The 23,270-nt window shown below is 38.8% G+C and overlaps 2 non-coding genes across 2 annotated transcripts; both read left to right on the top strand.

The window, feature by feature from the left end:
- The first annotated feature begins 11,045 nt into the window (after positions 1-11,045).
- LOC148580975 (small nucleolar RNA R71) lies at positions 11,046-11,149 on the top strand. The gene has a single exon (XR_015895798.1). It is a non-coding gene; the product is annotated as a small nucleolar RNA R71 (small nucleolar RNA).
- A 7,313-nt stretch (positions 11,150-18,462) lies between these two features.
- On the top strand, positions 18,463-18,566 carry LOC148580974 (small nucleolar RNA R71). The gene has a single exon (XR_015899546.1). It is a non-coding gene; the product is annotated as a small nucleolar RNA R71 (small nucleolar RNA).
- Positions 18,567-23,270: the final 4,704 nt, after the last annotated feature.

The raw sequence follows: 23,270 nt of genomic DNA, 5'->3' as shown, positions 1-23,270 counted from the left end.
CGAAGGATTCCAATTATGGGTAGTTTCTTTCCCAAGACAACTACCCAATGGAATTAGATTGAGAAGCTTTCTAACAAAATTCAAGAGAAAAGATTGAAGAAGAAGATAAACTATTATTGATTCATTGAATTACAATAGAGCTCCCTAACCCAATGAAAGGGGGTTTAGTGAGTCATAGCTCTGAATTCAATTACAAAGATATGAAAACTAGCCAAATGAAAAGGTAAAAGTTAGTCCCCCTCAGGGGCTGGATTCCCCTTCAATCCCCCGTCTCTCAAATGCAGAAACTAAGGCCTTTAAATAGGCTCCCTAAATTACAAAATGAAAATGAAATTCAAAGCAAATTACAATCAAATGAAAATAAACTATTCTAGATGATTCTTGTGGCCTTGATTTGGTGTTGTTGATGGGCCTTGCTTGCTTGAAGGGTAGAGTGACATAATTGATCCAAAAAGGATAATGATCCATTAAACTACACTCAAACGTTGCACCCCCCTTTCTTGAGTCGTCACTTTGTTCTCTTGTCAACCTTGCCAATTTGATGCCAAATATAGACTATTATACCTCGTTGGAAAGCTATGGATGTCAGCTTTCTAACGCAACTGGAAGCACCTCAATTGGATTTCTACAACTCGAGTTATACTCCATGGAAGGTGAAGAGGTCAGCTGGCCTGATTGCATGTTGGTACTATGCTCTTCTATGCACATTACGGGGCTGTTTTCTCCCTCAATTTTTAGTATCCACCATGCATGCCATATATGCTTGGAAAGCTCTAGATGTCTCCTTTCCAATGCATTTTGAATCACCTCATTTGGAATTTTGTAGCTCAAGTTATTTATGTTTGAAGAAGGCATGGTCAAGCTGTTCCATATAACACGTTTAAGCTCCAGTTTAAGCTTAAACTGGAGCTTAAACGCTGGCACTCCCTGGAGGCACAAGCTCGAGCACGTTTAAGCTTCAGTTTAAGGTTAAACTGAAGCTTAAACGTGGAAATGAGAAAGCAACCCTGGAGGAGAAAAATAGTCGAACACGTTTAAGCTCCAGTTTAAGGTTAAACTGGAGCTTAAACGTGGAATGCTCCTGGTGCCTTTCTTACTTCTGGCGTTTAACCTCCAGTTTAAGGTTAAACTGGAGGTTAAACGTGGAAATGCTCCCCTGGTGAGATTCTCACTTCTGGCGTTTAACCTCCAGTTTAAGGTTAAACTGGAGGTTAAACTTCAATTCCAGCATTATATGGCTTGGTAGTTTAAGTTCCAGTTTAAGCTTAAACTGGAACTTAAACTCCACATGTGATATTCAAGCTTCCTTTATTGATTTTGTTGCTTCATTGCCCAGCCTCTTCTTCCCTGAAATCATCCAAACAATTGCATCAAAGTCTTGCAAAATTTCATGAGAAATCTTCCATTCATAGCATTCAAGTAATATAACTAAAAACTCAAGGAATTTGCATCAAAATCTTCATGTTGAATGATTTAAGACAAGCATGACTATTTGGCCCAAATGATTACTTAAGGCTCAACAAAATGCATAAAACAACTAAAAATAAAAGAAAAAGGCTAGTGAAACTAGCCTAAGATGCCTTGGCATCACAACACCAAACTTAATCCTTGCTTGTCCCCAAGCAAGTTCTGAATTATTGAGAAGAAAGAATGAAACAGAAAGTAAATTCATTAGCCATATCAGTAAGTAATTGACATTGATTAATGGGGTGTTCATGCAGAAAGTTGTTGCAGCATCACTTTATTGTTTCTTAGGTAAGAATGTCACTTTTTATGTTTCCACTAAAACACTGCTTATGGCCTCTTGTTATTCACATATCCTTGGCAAGTTTCTTTTCTTTGTTTTTCTTTTTCTTTGAGCTTATTTGCTCCTTGTTGCTCAGTGTCATGTGTTGCTCAAGCCTTTGGCATTTTCTTTTTCTTATTAGTGCACTACACATATCCACTACAGGCATTTTAGTTCACATTTCTTCTTGAGACATTGGTGCCCAGCACCTCTTTGTGTGACTAAATGTTTTGTATTTAGGTTGCTCTTGATAATGGACTTTTGGTTGATAATCCCGGGTTAGTTAACCCAAGTTACCAAGTGTTGAAACACTCCTCAGAACCTATTCATCCAAGCATATCCTTAATACATAAACACCACAGGCATTTGTCTCAGAAGTTCAAACCATTGGTGCCTAGCTTATTTTCTCAATTTTTTTTTGCTTTTTGGTTGCCCTTTTTCAGTGGTTTTTTTTTCTTCTTCTTTTTCTTTCTTTTTCATGGCCAAAGACATTTATTCATCAAGATCCATAGACAGCATCCTAATTTCCACTAAAAGTGACAATTCTAACTTTATTTCTTAGTGAGCTGACTATTCAATCAAACATGCATACCAACACTTAATCTTATTTGATTTCTTACCAAATGGAATTGAGTTACTTTTGTTCAAACATTTCTTTTATTTTATGGAAACAGAACAAGCATGGCAAGCATTTGTTTAAGAAGATGAAGTTATCCAGACACTTAGACTATCACTTATTTGAAAATTAAACAAACAGACAAACAAAAACTGCAATGACTCAAACTTAAAGCAGGGGTGCATGCAAACTTCAAATATCAGCAATTCAAAGTACAAGTAATTAAGTGACAATACAACCTTTTAGCATCTTCTTTGTTGTTCATCATCCTTCCTAGCCTTGGTGTTCTCTTTGATGATGATGTATATTCCTTCCATGAGATTGATTGTCTTCCTGCAAAGCTATTAGAAGTTGCTTGTTCCCCAAGCACTTTGAGAATTGGTTAGCATGCATGGATGTTTGTAGGCCTCTGAACTTAGATTGGTGTGTGAACACGAAACTTAGTTCCTTGCCATGTGCAGCAATTGGGATCATATGCAGAAAACCTCATGTGCTTTTATTAAGAAAATAACTATGAACTAGAAAAAGAAACTATGAACTAGAAATTAAACTATTGTTTAAGTAGTTTCCCTGATTGGTTGGAGCTAGTGACTAGTCATGCTGAGGTAGAAATGTGCTTTTAATGAAGTTTTTTGGTGGAACACCAAACTTAGAATCTCACATTCACCCTTGAATTATTTTGGTGTGCAACACCAAACTTAGCTCCTTGCAATACAGATAAATCTACTTAACTCTTTTATTGAAATAACTAGAAAAGAAAAACTACCTTTGGTTGGGTTGCCTCCCAACAAGCGCTTCTTTAACGTCATTAGCTTGACATGCTGTTCCTGACTTTCTTCCTCTTCCTCCAGTTTGTTAAGAGGAATGACTTCAAGTGGATAAAGGAGCTAGTTAGTGCCCCTTGTTGTGAATGCTTCTTTCCAGCAAGCTTTCCCTTGTGATTGGCTTGAGTGAACTTGCTTGTTGGCTCAGGAGTTGGATTGTTCTTCGACCTTCTCTTCTTCATGGATATGGTCCTTTGTTTCTCGGTCACAATCCTCATTTTGGTGCTTGTTTCTACTGCCTTCACATCCTTGATCTCAGAACTTGGTTGTTGTTGGACATTTGGAGTATCCTGTTCATCAAAAGCTTCCTGAATTTGTGGTTCAATGAACCCTTCCTCTTTGCAACTCTCTGTTTCATTGGAGTGTGATCTCCCTTGATTGACTTTCTCCCTTTCTTGTTCTTCTGATTCCTCCCTTGGGTTTGCCATGGTATCACTAGAAGAATTGTGGGTAGGGATTTGCTTTGATAGATATCCAATTTGTGCTTCTAGCTTTTGAATGGCAGCACCTTGATTTTGTAAGTTGGATATCACTTCTTCCTTAAAGCCTTTCAAATCGGCCACATCTCTGCCCATAGTTGCAATCATTCCTTCTATCCTGTTTAATTGATCTTGAAATTGTTGGTTCGGATTGGGTTGATGAGGTTGATTATCTTGGCTGTGATATGGTGGCTGGGAGTATGTGTTTTGTGTGGGCTGATAGAGTCTTTGGTTGGAGTGTTGGTAGTGGTATGACTCTTGTGTGTAGTGGAATGAGTCTTGTGGATAGTGGAATGAATTGTATGAATTTGAGAAGGAATTTTGTGCTGAGAAATGCTCAAGTGATGAAGAATTTGGATATGTAAAACTAGGAGGTGAGGTTGGATAATTCAGAGTTGATGGCTCTTGATGAATGGGGTGTGAATAAGTGAAATCTCTTTGGTTTTGATCTTCCCAGCCACAACTTGAGTAGTGATCAAATTCACCAAAACATGGATCATTTTGTGGCTCTGGGAAGTACCCCGTTTCCTGTTCCTGATACTCCCACCCACCATGAGCATAATAACATGAATCATTCTGTGGTGGTGGAGAGTTTCTCATGAATTTTGATTGACCAAAAGATGATGGATACTCCTTTCTTTTTTGCAATGTGCTCAGTCTCAAACAATACTCATCCAAAGATAGTGGAAATTCCATAGTGAGGCAATATCACAAACAGCTAGTGGTTAGTATGCTAACAAGTGAATAAGCAAAGAAAACAAATTAAAATTTGCAGAAATTAGCAGTAATAAACTGAAACAAAAACTATTAACAAAAGAAAAGAAAAATTGCTCAATCTAGTTAACTTCCAATTTGAGAATTGTCAATCGAAAACCAATCCCCGGCAACGGCGCCATAAACTTGATGCGCATAAACTAGTTATGCTACGATTTAGGAAATTGCACGATCGGCAAAATTCCTTCCGGCAAGTGCACCGGTTATCGTCAAGTAAAAACTCACAATAGAGTGAGGTCGAATCCCACAAGGATTGGTTGAGTGAGCAATTCAGATTAGAAGTGTGTTCTAGTTGAGCGGAATCAAGATTTAGATGAGAATTGCGGAATGTAAAATTGGCGGGAAAAGTAAATGACAAGAAATTGAAATGGCGGAATCTTAAATTGCATGAATTAAAGAGCAAAAGCTAAATTGCTGAAATTAAAAGGGAATGGGGGTGATTGTATGAATTGAGTTGCAGAATGTAAAGAGAAAGTGGAAATCAGAAATGGGGAATTCATTGGGTGTTAGGAGATATTGAGATCTCCGAATCAAAACATGTTTATCTCTTCCTCAACCAATGCGTTCATTGAATTTTGCTTGGCAATCTTATATGATTGGATCCCAATCCCTTGGCTCACCAATTCTCTCTAAAAACAAACAAATTCCCAATCCCTTGGTTTAAATGTTCATAAGAAGAGATGATGCTCGATCACTGATTATACCACACAGCTTCATGAACCACAATTTGGTAGGATTACATGTCACAATATCCATCCAAACCCCAATCCAATTCACTGTGAGAAAGCTTCTCTAGCATGAATCCTCCATTCCTTTCCCAAGGTTCCGAAGGATTCCAATTATGGGTAGTTTCTTTCCCAAGACAACTACCCAATGGAATTAGATTGAGAAGCTTTCTAACAAAATTCAAGAGAAAAGATTGAAGAAGAAGATAAACTATTATTGATTCATTGAATTACAATAGAGCTCCCTAACCCAATGAAAGGGGGTTTAGTGAGTCATAGCTCTGAATTCAATTACAAAGATATGAAAACTAGCCAAATGAAAAGGTAAAAGTTCAAAAGTCCTTCCTAACTTCAATTCTATCCTATTTATACACTTTCTATATTGAGCTTCTGTCGTGTTTCTTGGGCTTTGAGGCCTCTCCCTGCTTTCCTTTTGCCTTGGGTTTATGATCCATAATCTTGATGAGGCTGCTGATCCAAATTCTGTAACATTCATTGAGCCAACTTAGTGATAATCAAATAATGACACATGACTCAATAAATTGAAATTTCAGACTCATCAATCCTTCAGGCCCAATCCCATAAACCATGATATTCAATTGGGTTTCATACCAGAGTAAGTTTAAGTTAATGTTTGTGTTCAAATACTAACTTAAACCACAATATTTTTGGCCCAGAAACCTTTTCCAAGAGTGGCGTTTAAGTTGCAGTTTAAGCTTAAACTGCAGCTTAAACGTCAGACACTTCCAGTGATGCCTTTTGTGGGAGCACGTTTAAGCTTCAGTTTAAGGTTAAACTGAAGCTTAAACGTGGAAATGGAAGAAGGCAGCCCTGGAGGGTAACTTAGTCGAACACGTTTAAGCTTCAGTTTAAGGTTAAACTGAAGCTTAAACGTGGAGATAGAAAGGGCAGCCCTGGAGGTCGAACACGTTTAAGCTCCAGTTTAAGGTTAAACTGGAGCTTAAACGTGGAAATGGAAGAAGGCATCCTGGAGGTCGAACACGTTTAAGCTCCAGTTTAAGGTTAAACTGGAGCTTAAACGTGGAAGCTGAGAAAGGTAGCCCTGGAGGTCGAACACGTTTAAGCTCCAGTTTAAGGTTAAACTGGAGCTTAAACGTGGAAGCTTAGAAAGGTAGCCCTGGAGGTGTCGAACACGTTTAAGCTCCAGTTTAAGGTTAAACTGGAGCTTAAACGTGGAAATGGAGAAAGCAACCCTGGAGGAGAAACTTGGTCGAACACGTTTAAGCTCCAGTTTAAGGTCAAACTGGAGCTTAAACGTGGAAATGGCTCCCTGGTGCTTTTCCCCTTTCTGGCGTTTAACCTCCAGTTTAAGGTTAAACTGGAGGTTAAACGTGGAACTGCCCCCCTTGGTGTCCTTCTCACTTCTGGCGTTTAACCTCCAGTTTAAGGTTAAACTGGAGGTTAAACGTGGAAATGCTTCTTTGGTGAGACTTTCATTCTGGCGTTTAACCTCCAGTTTAAGGTTAAACTGGAGGTTAAACTTCAATTCCAGCATTTCTTAGCCTTCATGATTCTGGCGTTTAAGCTCCAGTTTAGGCTTAAACTGGAACTTAAACTCCACATGTGATATTCAAGCTTCCTTTATTGACTTTGTTGCTTCCTTGCCTAGCCTCTTCTTCCCTGAAATCATCCAAACAATTTCATCAAAGTCTTGCAAAATTTCATGAGAAATCTTCCATTCATAGCATTCAAGTAATATAACTAAAAACTCATGGAATTTGCATCAAAATCATACTGTTTGGATGGTTCATTGCTTTGTTCTTATTTTAACCATTCTTGGTTACTTTAAGCTCAAGAAAATGCATAAAACAACTAAAACTAACAGAAAAATGCTAGTGAAACTAGCCTAAGATGCCTTGGCATCACAACACCAAACTTAATACTTGCTTGTCCCTAAGCAAGTCCTGAGTTATTTGAGAAGAAAGTATGAAACAGAAAGCAATTACATTGGCTATATTAGCAAGCATTTGAAGTTCATCAGAAGGGTTTTATGCAGAAAGTTGCAGCATCACTTTTTTATTCTTATCAAGTAAGATTATCACTTTTTCATTGCATCCATCAAACACTGCTATGGCCTCTTGTTATTCTTATGTCCTTGGCACTTTTCTCTTCTTTGTTTTTCTTTTCTTTTTCTTAGAGCTCCTTTGCTCCTTGTTTGCTTAGTGTCATGTGTTGCACAAGCCTTTGGCATTTTCTTTTTCTTATCAGTGCACTACACATATCCACTTTAGGCATTTTAGTTCACATTTCTTCTTGAGACATTGGTGCCCAGCACCTCTTTGTGTGACTAAATGTTTTGTATTTAGGTTGCTCTTGATGATGGACTTTTGGTTGATAATCCCGGGTTAGTTAACCCAAGTTACCGAGTGTTGAAACACTCCTCAGAACCTATTCATCCAAGCATATCCTTAATACATAAACACCACAGGCATTTGTCTCAGAAGTTCAAACCATTGGTGCCTAGCTTATTTTCTCAATTTTTTTTGCTTTTTGGTTGCCCTTTTTCAGTGGCTTTTTCTTCTTCTTTTTCTTTCTTTTTCATGGCCAAAGACATTTATTCATCAAGATCCATAGACAGTTTTCAATTTCTACACAAAAAAAATGATAATTCTACACTCTATTTCCAGTGATGTGACTTAAACAATCAAGCATGCATACCACCACTTAATTCTACTTAATTTGTAACTAATTGAGCCAAGTTACTTTTGTTCAAACTTTTCTTTTATTTTTGGAAACAGAACAAGCATGGCAAGCATTTGATTAAGAAGGTGAAGTTATATCCAAACATCTAGGCATTCACTTTATTCAAAGCAATAAACAGACACTCATACTAAAAAAAAAACTCCACATAACACTTAAATGACTTGTGATGAAAGAAAGCTCATAAAGACAATTCACCAATTATCATTTGATTATTAAGGAACGAGACCACCTCTTATTTATTGCTTGGTTCTTCTTAATTCTTGGGATCCTGCTTCTTCTTGCTTCCTGCCTCTTTTTGACCACTTGTGCTTCCTTTGTCTTTTTCCTCCATTTTTGTCTTTTCTTTTGTACCTGCACAAACAAACAAGTTTGCTATCATTTTTCAGTCCATGTGAATGATGAATAGTACTTGCACATGTAAATCAATGATTGACTTCATGAGCTTATAGCCGTGACTTTTGTATGTATGTACACTTATTATTGGACACCAAACTTAGTGTTTGGTAAAGTCTCCTGATGACATGAAATCCATATTGGTTGTCCTTAATGAATGTGCATAATTCTAATAAATCATAGTCACTTTGGCTCTTTGATTCTAAACAAATTTACTACCCTAAGTAATTGAAACCAAAAACATGCGAATGGTCTACTTGTCATGAATTTCGAAATCCAGAGGAACTTCTTGCTTTTCATGAACCGTGTTCAAGGAGGAACACCAAACTTAATGTTTGGTTGTGCTCTTTGCATGAAAAATTGAATGCATTTTGAATAAAGTTTGGGGTGCCTTCAGGCACACCAAACTTAGAGACAAATTGTATTTTATATGCAATGTTTAGTGCACTCTTTCAGCAGTTGTCCTGAGGATTCAAGTTCATGCATAAGAAACCATGCTTTATTAGATGCAAAACAAAACAAAAAAAAGAGTAAGGATATTAAAAACATGGGTTGCCTCCCATGAAGCGCTTCTTTAACGTCACTAGCTTGACGGTTGTCCCTTGTTAGGGTGGATTGTAGTGCTTGACGTTTTCTCCTCTCACTATGCAAACGTCCCCACTTGATTCCTTCATGACCTCTAAATGTTCCATAGAAAGAACTTTCCTGATTGTGAACACTTGAGGGAGCTGGGAAGGAATGGTTTTGAGGTCAGGTGGGATTGGCAGATAATGACTTGATATCACTTTATCTCCCGGAGAAAAACCTTCAGTGGGAATTTTCTTGTTTCTCCACCCTCTTGGCAATTTCTTTACAATTCTTCCCTTTCTCTTGAAGCTTTCTTCATTGACCCTTATGCCAGGAGGATCCTTCTGATCTGTTTCCATTGATTCTTGTGGCTTTAACTCTTGCAACTCCTGTTTGCCTTCCAAAGACTGTTTTAGAGTTTCAGCTGCTGGATTACTTTCCTCCAAACACAGATGGCTACTATCATCCTTAGGCTTTTCAGGTTCTGGTTCAGGCTCAGATGCAGGTTTGAAAACTTTGAAAATGAGCTGTTCATCATGTATTCTCAGAATTAGCTCTCCTTGTTCTACATCTATGAGCGCTCTAGTAGTGGCTAGAAATGGTCTTCCCAGAATGATAGGGTGTAGGTAGCTTTCCTCCATGTCCAAAATGACAAAGTCTGTGGGGAAGTAATAATCTCCCACTTTCACCAGCACATTCTCAACTACCCCTTCAGCTTGCTTCTGAGTTTTGTCAGCCAGTTGTATGATTACATCAGTGGATCTCACCTCATTCAGTTGTAGCCTCTTCATAAGAGTTAGAGGCATCACATTTATGCTAGCTCCTAGATCACAGAATCCTCTGTCAATTTTTGTTTCTCCTATGATGCAAGGAATATGAAAACTTCCTGGGTCTGTTTTCTTAGAGACTGTGTCCTTCTTGATGAGAGCACTGCATTCTTTGTTCATTGTTACCGTTTGTCCTCCCTTCAAAACTCTTTTCTTGCTCAACAATTCCTTTAAATACTTGATGTGTGTAGGCATTTGATGGAGAATCTCAAGAAAGGGAATATTGATATGGAGAGACTTAAATGTCTCTAAAAACCTTGAATAGGTTTTCCCTTTTTCACCTCCTCCTAACCTCTGAGGAAATGGTGCTTTTGGTTGGTATGTTTCCATCGTGCCTTTTTGCAGTTCCTTGGCTTGCTCAGTTTCACTTTCCTGCTTAGCTTCCTCTACACCTTCCTTCAAGATTTCTGGCTCCTGTTCTGAGGATCTGATTCCTTCTTCTTCTGAGACTTCTTTCAATATGGTGATGGCTTTGCATTCTTCCCATCTCACTCTCTTTTGTTCCCCTTTAGGATTCTTTTCTGTGTCACTAGGGAACACTGCAGTTGATTTGGGGGCCTGTTGAGATAGCTCTCCTACTTGAGACTCCATCCTCTTGAGTTTTTCACCATGGTTTCTTAAGGTAGCTCTCACATCATCCCTGAAGCTTTTCAATTCGGTTATGTCTTGACTCATGGTTGCCATCATTCCTTCTATCCGGTTTAATTGATCTTGAAATTGTTGGTTCGGATTAGGTTGGGTAGGTTGATTATTTTGGCCATGATATGGTGGTTGAGAGTAAGTGTTTTGTGTGGCTTGGTATGATCTTTGGTTGGAGTTTTGGTATGTGGAATTGTTATGTTGGTTGTGGTTGTAAGGTTTGTGGTTTTGTGGTTGGGTTTGTTGGTTCCCCCACCCAAAGTTTGGGTGATTTTTCCATCCTGGGTTGTAAGTGTTGGAATGTGGATCATATGATTGCCTTTGTTGGTTTCCCACATAGTTGGCCTCTTCCCAATCACCTCCTTCAATGCTTACTTCCTCTTGATCTTGTGTGTGTATTGCAGCCACTTGCTTTGTTTCTAATTGCCTGGTAAGCTCTGCTAGTTGCTTGGCAAACACCTTGTTTTGGGCTAGAATTGTATCAACATGGTTCAGCTCCATGACTCCCTTAGTGTTGTGCCTCTCTGATGCATAGTAGTACTCATTCTCAGCCACTGTCTCAATCACTTCAATGGCTTCTTCCACAGTCTTTTTCCTGTTTAATGAACCTCCTGATGAATGGTCTACAGCCTTCCTTGATTCATAAGAGAGTCCATCATAGAAAATATGCAATTGCACCCAATCATGGAACATGTCTGGTGGGCATTTCCTTGTCAAATCCTTGAATCTCTCCCATGCCTCGTAGAGAGTTTCACCATCTTGTTGTCTAAAAGTCTGAACCTCAGATCGAAGCCTATTGACCTTTTGTGGGGGGTAGAAACGTGCCAGAAACTTGCTTTCTACCTCATCCCATGTTGTTAGACTCCCCCTTGGGAATGATTCCAGCCACTTAGCTGCTTTGTCCCTAAGTGAAAATGGGAACAAAAGCAGTTTATAGGCATCTTCCTGGACTCCATTGGACTTCACAGTGTCACAAATTCTCAGGAATTTTGTGAGATGTTGGTTGGGATCTTCATTAGCACTCCCACCAAATGAACAATGATTCTCCACAAGTGATATTAGCTGTGGTTTGAGTTCAAAATTGTTGGCCTGAATGGGTGGTTTCTGAATGCTGCTACCACAATTCCCAGAGGTTGGGTTTATGTATGAACTAAGAACCCTCCTCTCAGGAATGGCATTGTTTCCATCAGCTCTTTCATGGTTGTGAACTTCTCTATCCATGTTGAGATCTAGAGCTTCCTCAAAATTGTCCTCAGATTCTCCTTCAGATTCTTCTTCTCCCAGTACTCTCTTCCCTCTTGCTTCCCTTCTAAGTCTATGAAGGGTCCTCTCTGGTTCGGTATATGGAGGAGTTGATGTCTCTCCTCTCCTACCTGTCATACAAGAACACAGCACAGGCAACAAACAAGTGAAATACTCTTGGTTAATGGAAGAGTATGGTTAGAGCAATTGAGGAATTAATTCAAACAGTTAGTGAGTCAGTGAGTTAGTTGCTTGAATTTAAAGGCATAAAGAAAGAAAGCATGTAACAGAGTGCAGAAATTAAAATTCAACAAGTAACTTGTACTGAATTAATCAAAACAAAAAAAAATGCTCAATCTAGTTAACTTCCAATTTGAGAATTGTCAATCGAAAACCAATTCCCCGGCAACGGCGCCATAAACTTGATGCGGCATAAACTAGTTATGCTACTATTTATGAAATTGCACGATCGGCAAAATTCCTTCCGGCAAGTGCACCGGTTATCGTCAAGTAAAAACTCACAATAGAGTGAGGTCGAATCCCACAAGGATTGGTTGAGTGAGCAATTCAGATTAGAAGTGTGTTCTAGTTGAGCGGAATCAAGATTTAGATGAGAATTGCGGAATGTAAAATTGGCGGGAAAAGTAAATGACAAGAAATTGAAATGGCGGAATCTTAAATTGCATGAATTAAAGAGCAAAAGCTAAATTGCTGAAATTAAAAGGGAATGGGGGTGATTGCATGAATTGAGTTGCAGAATGTAAAGAGAAAGTGGAAATCAGAAATGGGGAATTCATTGGGTGTTAAGAGATATTGAGATCTCCGAATCAAAACATGTTTATCTCTTCCTCAACCAATGCGTTCATTGAATTTTGCTTGGCAATCTTATATGATTGGATCCCAATCCCTTGGCTCACCAATTCTCTCTAAAAACAAACAAATTCCCAATCCCTTGGTTTAAATGTTCATAAGAAGAGATGATGCTCGATCACTGATTATACCACACAGCTTCATGAACCACAATTTGGTAGGATTACATGTCACAATATCCATCCAAACCCCAATCCAATTCACTGTGAGAAAGCTTCTCTAGCATGAATCCTCCATTCCTTTCCCAAGGTTCCGAAGGATTCCAATTATGGGTAGTTTCTTTCCCAAGACAACTACCCAATGGAATTAGATTGAGAAGCTTTCTAACAAAATTCAAGAGAAAAGATTGAAGAAGAAGATAAACTATTATTGATTCATTGAATTACAATAGAGCTCCCTAACCCAATGAAATGGGGTTTAGTGAGTCATAGCTCTGAATTCAATTACAAAGATATGAAAACTAGCCAAATGAAAAGGTAAAAGTTCAAAAGTCCTTCCTAACTTCAATTCTATCCTATTTATACACTTTCTATATTGAGCTTCTGTCATGTTTCTTGGGCTTTGAGGCCTCTCCCTGCTTTCCTTTTGCCTTGGGTTTATGATCCATAATCTTGATGAGGCTGCTGATCCAAATTCTGTAACATTCATTGAGCCAACTTAGTGATAATCAAATAATGACACATGACTCAATAAATTGAAATTTCAGACTCATCAATCCTTCAGGCCCAATCCCATAAACCATGATATTCAATTGGGTTTCATACCAGAGTAAGTTTAAGTTAATGTTTGTGTTCAAATACTAACTTAAACCACAATATTTTTGGCCCAGAAACCTTTTCCAAGAGTGGCGTTTAAGTTGCAGTTTAAGCTTAAACTGCAGCTTAAACGTCAGACACTTCCAGTGATGCCTTTTGTGGGAGCACGTTTAAGCTTCAGTTTAAGGTTAAACTGAAGCTTAAACGTGGAAATGGAAGAAGGCAGCCCTGGAGGGTAACTTAGTCGAACACGTTTAAGCTTCAGTTTAACCTTAAACTGAAGCTTAAACGTGGAGATAGAAAGGGCAGCCCTGGAGGTCGAACACGTTTAAGCTCCAGTTTAAGGTTAAACTGGAGCTTAAACGTGGAAATGGAAGAAGGCATCCTGGAGGTCGAACACGTTTAAGCTCCAGTTTAAGGTTAAACTGGAGCTTAAACGTGGAAGCTGAGAAAGGTAGCCCTGGAGGTCGAACACGTTTAAGCTCCAGTTTAAGGTTAAACTGGAGCTTAAACGTGGAAGCTTAGAAAGGTAGCCCTGGAGGTGTCGAACACGTTTAAGCTCCAGTTTAAGGTTAAACTGGAGCTTAAACGTGGAAATGGAGAAAGCAACCCTGGAGGAGAAACTTGGTCGAACACGTTTAAGCTCCAGTTTAAGGTCAAACTGGAGCTTAAACGTGGAAATGGCTCCCTGGTGCTTTTCCCCTTTCTGGCGTTTAACCTCCAGTTTAAGGTTAAACTGGAGGTTAAACGTGGAACTGCCCCCCTTGGTGTCCTTCTCACTTCTGGCGTTTAACCTCCAGTTTAAGGTTAAACTGGAGGTTAAACGTGGAAGTGCTTCCTGATTGGAATTCTAATTCTGGCGTTTAACCTCCAGTTTAAGGTTAAACTGGAGGTTAAACTTCAATTCCAGCATTTCTTAGCCTTCATGATTCTGGCGTTTAAGCTCCAGTTTAGGCTTAAACTGGAACTTAAACTCCACATGTGATATTCAAGCTTCCTTTATTGACTTTGTTGCTTCCTTGCCTAGCCTCTTCTTCCCTGAAATCATCCAAACAATTGCATCAAAGTCTTGCAAAATTTCATGAGAAATCTTCCATTCATAGCATTCAAGTAATATAACTAAAAACTCATGGAATTTGCATCAAAATCATACTGTTTGGATGGTTCATTGCTTTGTTCTTATTTTAACCATTCTTGGTTACTTTAAGCTCAAGAAAATGCATAAAATAACTAAAACTAACAGAAAAATGCTAGTGAAACTAGCCTAAGATGCCTTGGCATCACAACACCAAACTTAATACTTGCTTGTCCCTAAGCAAGTCCTGAGTTATTTGAGAAGAAAGTATGAAACAGAAAGCAATTACATTGGCTATATTAGCAAGCATTTGAAGTTCATCAGAAGGGTTTTATGCAGAAAGTTGCAGCATCACTTTTTTATTCTTATCAGGTAAGATTATCACTTTTTCATTGCATCCATCAAACACTGCTATGGCCTCTTGTTATTCTTATGTCCTTGGCACTTTTCTCTTCTTTGTTTTTCTTTTCTTTTTCTTAGAGCTCCTTTGCTCCTTGTTTGCTTAGTGTCATGTGTTGCACAAGCCTTTGGCATTTTCTTTTTCTTATCAGTGCACTACACATATCCACTTTAGGCATTTTAGTTCACATTTCTTCTTGAGACATTGGTGCCCAGCACCTCTTTGTGTGACTAAATGTTTTGTATTTAGGTTGCTCTTGATAATGAACTTTTGGTTGATAATCCCGGGTTAGTTAACCCAAGTTACCGAGTGTTGAAACACTCCTCAGAACCTATTCATCCAAGCATATCCTTAATACATAAACACCACAGGCATTTGTCTCAGAAGTTCAAACCATTGGTGCCTAGCTTATTTTCTCAATTTTTTTTGCTTTTTGGTTGCCCTTTTTCAGTGGCTTTTTCTTCTTCTTTTTCTTTCTTTTTCATGGCCAAAGACATTTATTCATCAAGATCCATAGACAGTTTTCAATTTCTACACAAAAAAAATGATAATTCTACACTCTATTTCCAGTGATGTGACTTAAACAATCAAGCATGCATACCACCACTTAATTCTACTTAATTTGTCACTAATTGAGCCAAGTTACTTTTGTTCAAACTTTTCTTTTATTTTTGGAAACAGAACAAGCATGGCAAGCATTTGATTAAGAAGGTGAAGTTATATCCAAACATCTAGGCATTCACTTTATTCAAAGCAATAAACAGACACTCATACTAAAAAAAAAAACTCCACATAACACTTAAATGACTTGTGATGAAAGAAAGCTCATAAAGACAATTCACCAATTATCATTTGATTATTAAGGAACGAGACCACCTCTTATTTATTGCTTGGTTCTTCTTAATTCTTGGGATCCTGCTTCTTCTTGCTTCCTGCCTCTTTTTGACCACTTGTGCTTCCTTTGTCTTTTTCCTCCATTTTTGTCTTTTCTTTTGTACCTGCACAAACAAGCAAGTTTGCTATCATTTTTCAGTCCATGTGAATGATGAATAGTACTTGCACATGTAAATCAATGATTGACTTCATGAGCTTATAGCCGTGACTTTTGTATGTATGTACACTTATTATTGGACACCAAACTTAGTGTTTGGTAAAAAGTCTCCTGATGACATGAAATCCATATTGGTTGTCCTTAATGAATGTGCATAATTCTAATAAATCATAGTCACTTTGGCTCTTTGATTCTAAACAAATTTACTACCCTAAGTAATTGAAACCAAAAACATGCGAATGGTCTACTTGTCATGAATTTCGAAATCCAGAGGAACTTCTTGCTTTTCATGAACCGTGTTCAAGGAGGAACACCAAACTTAATGTTTGGTTGTGCTCTTTGCATGAAAAATTGAATGCATTTTGAATAAAGTTTGGGGTGCCTTCAGGCACACCAAACTTAGAGACAAATTGTATTTTATATGCAATGTTTAGTGCACTCTTTCAGCAGTTGTCCTGAGGATTCAAGTTCATGCATAAGAAACCATGCTTTATTAGATGCAAAACAAAACAAAAAAAAGAGTAAGGATATTAAAAACATGGGTTGCCTCCCATGAAGCGCTTCTTTAACGTCACTAGCTTGACGGTTGTCCCTTGTTAGGGTGGATTGTAGTGCTTGACGTTTTCTCCTCTCACTATGCAAACGTCCCCACTTGATTCCTTCATGACCTCTAAATGTTCCATAGAAAGAACTTTCCTGATTGTGAACACTTGAGGGAGCTGGGAAGGAATGGTTTTGAGGTCAGGTGGGATTGGCAGATAATGACTTGATATCACTTTATCTCCCGGAGAAAAACCTTCAGTGGGAATTTTCTTGTTTCTCCACCCTCTTGGCAATTTCTTTACAATTCTTCCCTTTCTCTTGAAGCTTTCTTCATTGACCCTTATGCCAGGAGGATCCTTCTGATCTGTTTCCATTGATTCTTGTGGCTTTAACTCTTGCAACTCCTGTTTGCCTTCCAAAGACTGTTTTAGAGTTTCAGCTGCTGGATTACTTTCCTCCAAACACAGATGGCTACTATCATCCTTAGGCTTTTCAGGTTCTGGTTCAGGCTCAGATGCAGGTTTGAAAACTTTGAAAATGAGCTGTTCATCATGTATTCTCAGAATTAGCTCTCCTTGTTCTACATCTATGAGCGCTCTAGTAGTGGCTAGAAATGGTCTTCCCAGAATGATAGGGTGTAGGTAGCTTTCCTCCATGTCCAAAATGACAAAGTCTGTGGGGAAGTAATAATCTCCCACTTTCACCAGCACATTCTCAACTACCCCTTCAGCTTGCTTCTGAGTTTTGTCAGCCAGTTGTATGATTACATCAGTGGATCTCACCTCATTCAGTTGTAGCCTCTTCATAAGAGTTAGAGGCATCACATTTATGCTAGCTCCTAGATCACAGAATCCTCTGTCAATTTTTGTTTCTCCTATGATGCAAGGAATATGAAAACTTCCTGGGTCTGTTTTCTTAGAGACTGTGTCCTTCTTGATGAGAGCACTGCATTCTTTGTTCATTGTTACCGTTTGTCCTCCCTTCAAAACTCTTTTCTTGCTCAACAATTCCTTTAAATACTTGATGTGTGTAGGCATTTGATGGAGAATCTCAAGAAAGGGAATATTGATATGGAGAGACTTAAATGTCTCTAAAAACCTTGAATAGGTTTTCCCTTTTTCACCTCCTCCTAACCTCTGAGGAAATGGTGCTTTTGGTTGGTATGTTTCCATCGTGCCTTTTTGCAGTTCCTTGGCTTGCTCAGTTTCACTTTCCTGCTTAGCTTCCTCTACACCTTCCTTCAAGATTTCTGGCTCCTGTTCTGAGGATCTGATTCCTTCTTCTTCTGAGACTTCTTTCAATATGGTGATGGCTTTGCATTCTTCCCATCTCACTCTCTTTTGTTCCCCTTTAGGATTCTTTTCTGTGTCACTAGGGAACACTGCAGTTGATTTGGGGGCCTGTTGAGATAGCTCTCCTACTTGAGACTCCATCCTCTTGAGTTTTTCACCATGGTTTCTTAAGGTAGCTCTCACATCATCCCTGAAGCTTTTCAATTCGGTTATGTCTTGACTCATGGTTGCCATCATTCCTTCTATCCGGTTTAATTGATCTTGAAATTGTTGGTTCGGATTAGGTTGGGTAGGTTGATTATTTTGGCCATGATATGGTGGTTGAGAGTAAGTGTTTTGTGTGGCTTGGTATGATCTTTGGTTGGAGTTTTGGTATGTGGAATTGTTATGTTGGTTGTGGTTGTAAGGTTTGTGGTTTTGTGGTTGGGTTTGTTGGTTCCCCCACCCAAAGTTTGGGTGATTTTTCCATCCTGGGTTGTAAGTGTTGGAATGTGGATCATATGATTGCCTTTGTTGGTTTCCCACATAGTTGGCCTCTTCCCAATCACCTCCTTCAATGCTTACTTCCTCTTGATCTTGTGTGTGTATTGCAGCCACTTGCTTTGTTTCTAATTGCCTGGTAAGCTCTGCTAGTTGCTTGGCAAACACCTTGTTTTGGGCTAGAATTGTATCAACATGGTTCAGCTCCATGACTCCCTTAGTGTTGTGCCTCTCTGATGCATAGTAGTACTCATTCTCAGCCACTGTCTCAATCACTTCAATGGCTTCTTCCACAGTCTTTTTCCTGTTCAATGAACCTCCTGATGAATGGTCTACAGCCTTCCTTGATTCATAAGAGAGTCCATCATAGAAAATATGCAATTGCACCCAATCATGGAACATGTCTGGTGGGAATTTCCTTGTCAAATCCTTGAATCTCTCCCATGCCTCGTAGAGAGTTTCACCATCTTGTTGTCTAAAAGTCTGAACCTCAGATCGAAGCCTATTGACCTTTTGTAGGGGGTAGAAACGTGCCAGAAACTTGCTTTCCACCTCATCCCATGTTGTTAGACTCCCCCTTGGGAATGATTCCAGCCACTTAGCTGCTTTGTCCCTAAGTGAAAATGGGAACAAAAGCAGTTTATAGGCATCTTCCTGGACTCCATTGGACTTCACAGTGTCACAAATTCTCAGGAATTTTGTGAGATGTTGGTTGGGATCTTCATTAGCACTCCCACCAAATGAACAATGATTCTCCATAAGTGATATTAGCTGTGGTTTGAGTTCAAAATTGTTGGCCTGAATGGGTGGTTTCTGAATGCTGCTACCACAATTCCCAGAGGTTGGGTTTATGTATGAACTAAGAACCCTCCTCTCAGGAATGGCATTGTTTCCATCAGCTCTCTCATGGTTGTGAACTTCTCTATCCATGTTGAGATCTAAAGCTTCCTCAAAATTGTCCTCAGATTCTCCTTCAGATTCCTCTTCTCCCAGTACTCTCTTCCCTCTTGCTTCCATTCTCAGTCTATGAAGGGTCCTCTCTGGTTCGGTATATGGAGGAGTTGATGTCTCTCCTCTCCTACCTGTCATACAAGAACACAGCACAGGCAACAAACAAGTGAAATACTCTTGGTTAATGGAAGAGTATGGTTAGAGCAATTGAGGAATTAATTCAAACAGTTAGTGAGTCAGTGAGTTAGTTGCTTGAATTTAAAGGCATAAAGAAAGAAAGCATGTAACAGAGTGCAGAAAGGGGGTTTAGTGAGTCATAGCTCTGAATTCAATTACAAAGATATGAAAACTAGCCAAATGAAAAGGTAAAAGTTCAAAAGTCCTTCCTAACTTCAATTCTATCCTATTTATACACTTTCTATATTGAGCTTCTGTCGTGTTTCTTGGGCTTTGAGGCCTCTCCCTGCTTTCCTTTTGCCTTGGGTTTATGATCCATAATCTTGATGAGGCTGCTGATCCAAATTCTGTAACATTCATTGAGCCAACTTAGTGATAATCAAATAATGACACATGACTCAATAAATTGAAATTTCAGACTCATCAATCCTTCAGGCCCAATCCCATAAACCATGATATTCAATTGGGTTTCATACCAGAGTAAGTTTAAGTTAATGTTTGTGTTCAAATACTAACTTAAACCACAATATTTTTGGCCCAGAAACCTTTTCCAAGAGTGGCGTTTAAGTTGCAGTTTAAGCTTAAACTGCAGCTTAAACGTCAGACACTTCCAGTGATGCCTTTTGTGGGAGCACGTTTAAGCTTCAGTTTAAGGTTAAACTGAAGCTTAAACGTGGAAATGGAAGAAGGCAGCCCTGGAGGGTAACTTAGTCGAACACGTTTAAGCTTCAGTTTAAGGTTAAACTGAAGCTTAAACGTGGAGATAGAAAGGGCAGCCCTGGAGGTCGAACACGTTTAAGCTCCAGTTTAAGGTTAAACTGGAGCTTAAACGTGGAAATGGAAGAAGGCATCCTGGAGGTCGAACACGTTTAAGCTCCAGTTTAAGGTTAAACTGGAGCTTAAACGTGGAAGCTGAGAAAGGTAGCCCTGGAGGTCGAACACGTTTAAGCTCCAGTTTAAGGTTAAACTGGAGCTTAAACGTGGAAGCTTAGAAAGGTAGCCCTGGAGGTGTCGAACACGTTTAAGCTCCAGTTTAAGGTTAAACTGGAGCTTAAACGTGGAAATGGAGAAAGCAACCCTGGAGGAGAAACTTGGTCGAACACGTTTAAGCTCCAGTTTAAGGTCAAACTGGAGCTTAAACGTGGAAATGGCTCCCTGGTGCTTTTCCCCTTTCTGGCGTTTAACCTCCAGTTTAAGGTTAAACTGGAGGTTAAACGTGGAACTGCCCCCCTTGGTGTCCTTCTCACTTCTGGCGTTTAACCTCCAGTTTAAGGTTAAACTGGAGGTTAAACGTGGAAGTGCTTCCTGATTGGAATTCTAATTCTGGCGTTTAACCTCCAGTTTAAGGTTAAACTGGAGGTTAAACTTCAATTCCAGCATTTCTTAGCCTTCATGATTCTGGCGTTTAAGCTCCAGTTTAGGCTTAAACTGGAACTTAAACTCCACATGTGATATTCAAGCTTCCTTTATTGACTTTGTTGCTTCCTTGCCTAGCCTCTTCTTCCCTGAAATCATCCAAACAATTGCATCAAAGTCTTGCAAAATTTTATGAGAAATCTTCCATTCATAGCATTCAAGTAATATAACTAAAAACTCATGGAATTTGCATCAAAATCATACTGTTTGGATGGTTCATTGCTTTGTTCTTATTTTAACCATTCTTGGTTTCTTTAAGCTCAAGAAAATGCATAAAACAACTAAAACTAACAGAAAAATGCTAGTGAAACTAGCCTAAGATGCCTTGGCATCACAACACCAAACTTAATACTTGCTTGTCCCTAAGCAAGTCCTGAGTTATTTGAGAAGAAAGTATGAAACAAGAAGCAATTACATTGGCTATATTAGCAAGCATTTGAAGTTCATCAGAAGGGTTTTATGCAGAAAGTTGCAGCATCACTTTTTTATTCTTATCAGGTAAGATTATCACTTTTTCATTGCATCCATCAAACACTGCTATGGCCTCTTGTTATTCTTATGTCCTTGGCACTTTTCTCTTCTTTGTTTTTCTTTTCTTTTTCTTAGAGCTCCTTTGCTCCTTGTTTGCTTAGTGTCATGTGTTGCACAAGCCTTTGGCATTTTCTTTTTCTTATCAGTGCACTACACATATCCACTTTAGGCATTTTAGTTCACATTTCTTCTTGAGACATTGGTGCCCAGCACCTCTTTGTGTGACTAAATGTTTTGTATTTAGGTTGCTCTTGATAATGGACTTTTGGTTGATAATCCCGGGTTAGTTAACCCAAGTTACCGAGTGTTGAAACACTCCTCAGAACCTATTCATCCAAGCATATCCTTAATATATAAACACCACAGGCATTTGTCTCAGAAGTTCAAACCATTGGTGCCCAGCTTATTTTCTCAATTTTTTTGCTTTTTGGTTGCCCTTTTTCAGTGGCTTTTTCTTCTTCTTTTTCTTTCTTTTTTTATGGCCAAAGACATTTATTCATCAAGATCCATAGACAGTTTTCAATTTCTACACAAAAAATATGATAATTCTACACTCTATTTCCAGTGATCTGACTTAAACAATCAAGCATGCATACCACCACTTAATTCTACTTGATTTGTCACTAATTGAGCCAAGTCACTTTTGTTCAACTTTTCTTTTATTTTTGGAAACAGAACAAGCATGGCAAGCACTTGTTTAAGAAGGTGAAGTTATATCCAAACATCTAGGCATTCACTTTATTCAAAGCAATAAACAGACACTCATACTAAAAAAACTTCACATTCCAGAAAGATTCAACATTTACAGTTTAAACCAGAACAAGCATGCTTTTGTTTTGCCCTTTTTAAAGAATTATCAAGTAACAATACCACCTTGTGAAATTCCTTGTTTTCTCTTTGTTGCCAGGAAACACTTTGATTTCTCCTTCTTCTCCTAATTGTTGCTTCATGCTTTAAAATCCTTGTTTCCTTTCCTGCAAAGAGTGATGAAGTTGCTTGCTTCTCAAGCACTTGAGTGGTTAGCTCAACTATGTGTGGGTAAGTATCTGAGTCTTAAGTTGGTGTGTGAACACCAAACTTAGTCTCCCACTTACTTCTCTGTTCTTTGAATCCTTGAGTTCTCTTTGGAATGAAGTTGCTGCTAAGGGTTTTAAGCATTTCTGTGACTGCTTAGAATGGTTGTTCCTTTCATACAATTCAAAGGTTGTTGTGTTCAGTTGATCTTTATGGTGGAACACCAAACTTAGAGTCACACATTCCCCTTTGAATTATTGATCCACGAATTCATTGTTTGGTGTGAAACACCAAACTTAATTCTTTGCAATGCACAGAAACTACTTCACCCTTTTTATTGAAACAAATAAAAGAAACAGCAAAAGGGTATTACCTCAGGTTGGGTTGCCTCCCAACAAGCGCTTCTTTAACGTCATTAGCTTGACGGTCAGCTTCCTCAGTTGAGGTGATATTTAACTTTGTCCTTCTCCTCCACATCTCCCAAGTAATGTTTGAGTCTTTGACCGTTCACAATGAAGGTTCGTTGTGACTTTTCTTCCATGATTTCTACTTGTCCATATTTGGAGACCTTGGTGACAAGGAATGGTCCAGACCACCTTGATTTTAGCTTCCCTGGAAATAGCTTTAGCCTAGAATTGTAGAGCAATACTTTTTGTCCTTCTTCAAAATTCCTTGGGGCTATGTTGCTGTCATGCTTCTTCTTTGCTCTTTCTTTGTAAATTTTGGCATTCTCATAAGCTTCCGCTCTGAATTCTTCCAACTCTTGAATTTGCAACATCCTTCTTTCTCCAGCAGCTTTGTTGTCCAAGTTCAAAAGTTTCAAGGCCCAGTATGCCTTGTGCTCCAACTCCAGTGGCAAATGGCAAGCCTTTCCATATACTAGTTGGTAAGGAGACATTCCAATTGGTGTTTTGAAAGCTGTCCTATATGCCCAAAGAGCATCATCTAGCTTAATCGACCAGTCCTTCCTTGAAGTTCCCACAGTCTTTTCTAGGATCCTTTTGAGTTCTCTGTTAGATATTTCGGCTTGCCCACTTGTCTGTGGATGGTATGGTGTGGCTACCTTGTGTTTGACTCCATATTTTAGAAGCAATGCCTCTAATGGTTTGTTGCAGAAGT

The sequence above is a fragment of the Arachis ipaensis genome, chromosome B10 (genome assembly GCF_059453495.1).
Source record: "Arachis ipaensis isolate K30076 ecotype BB chromosome B10, ASM5945349v1, whole genome shotgun sequence".
Classification (NCBI taxonomy): domain Eukaryota; kingdom Viridiplantae; phylum Streptophyta; class Magnoliopsida; order Fabales; family Fabaceae; genus Arachis; species Arachis ipaensis.
This window is presented reverse-complemented; position numbering and strand designations above follow the sequence as displayed.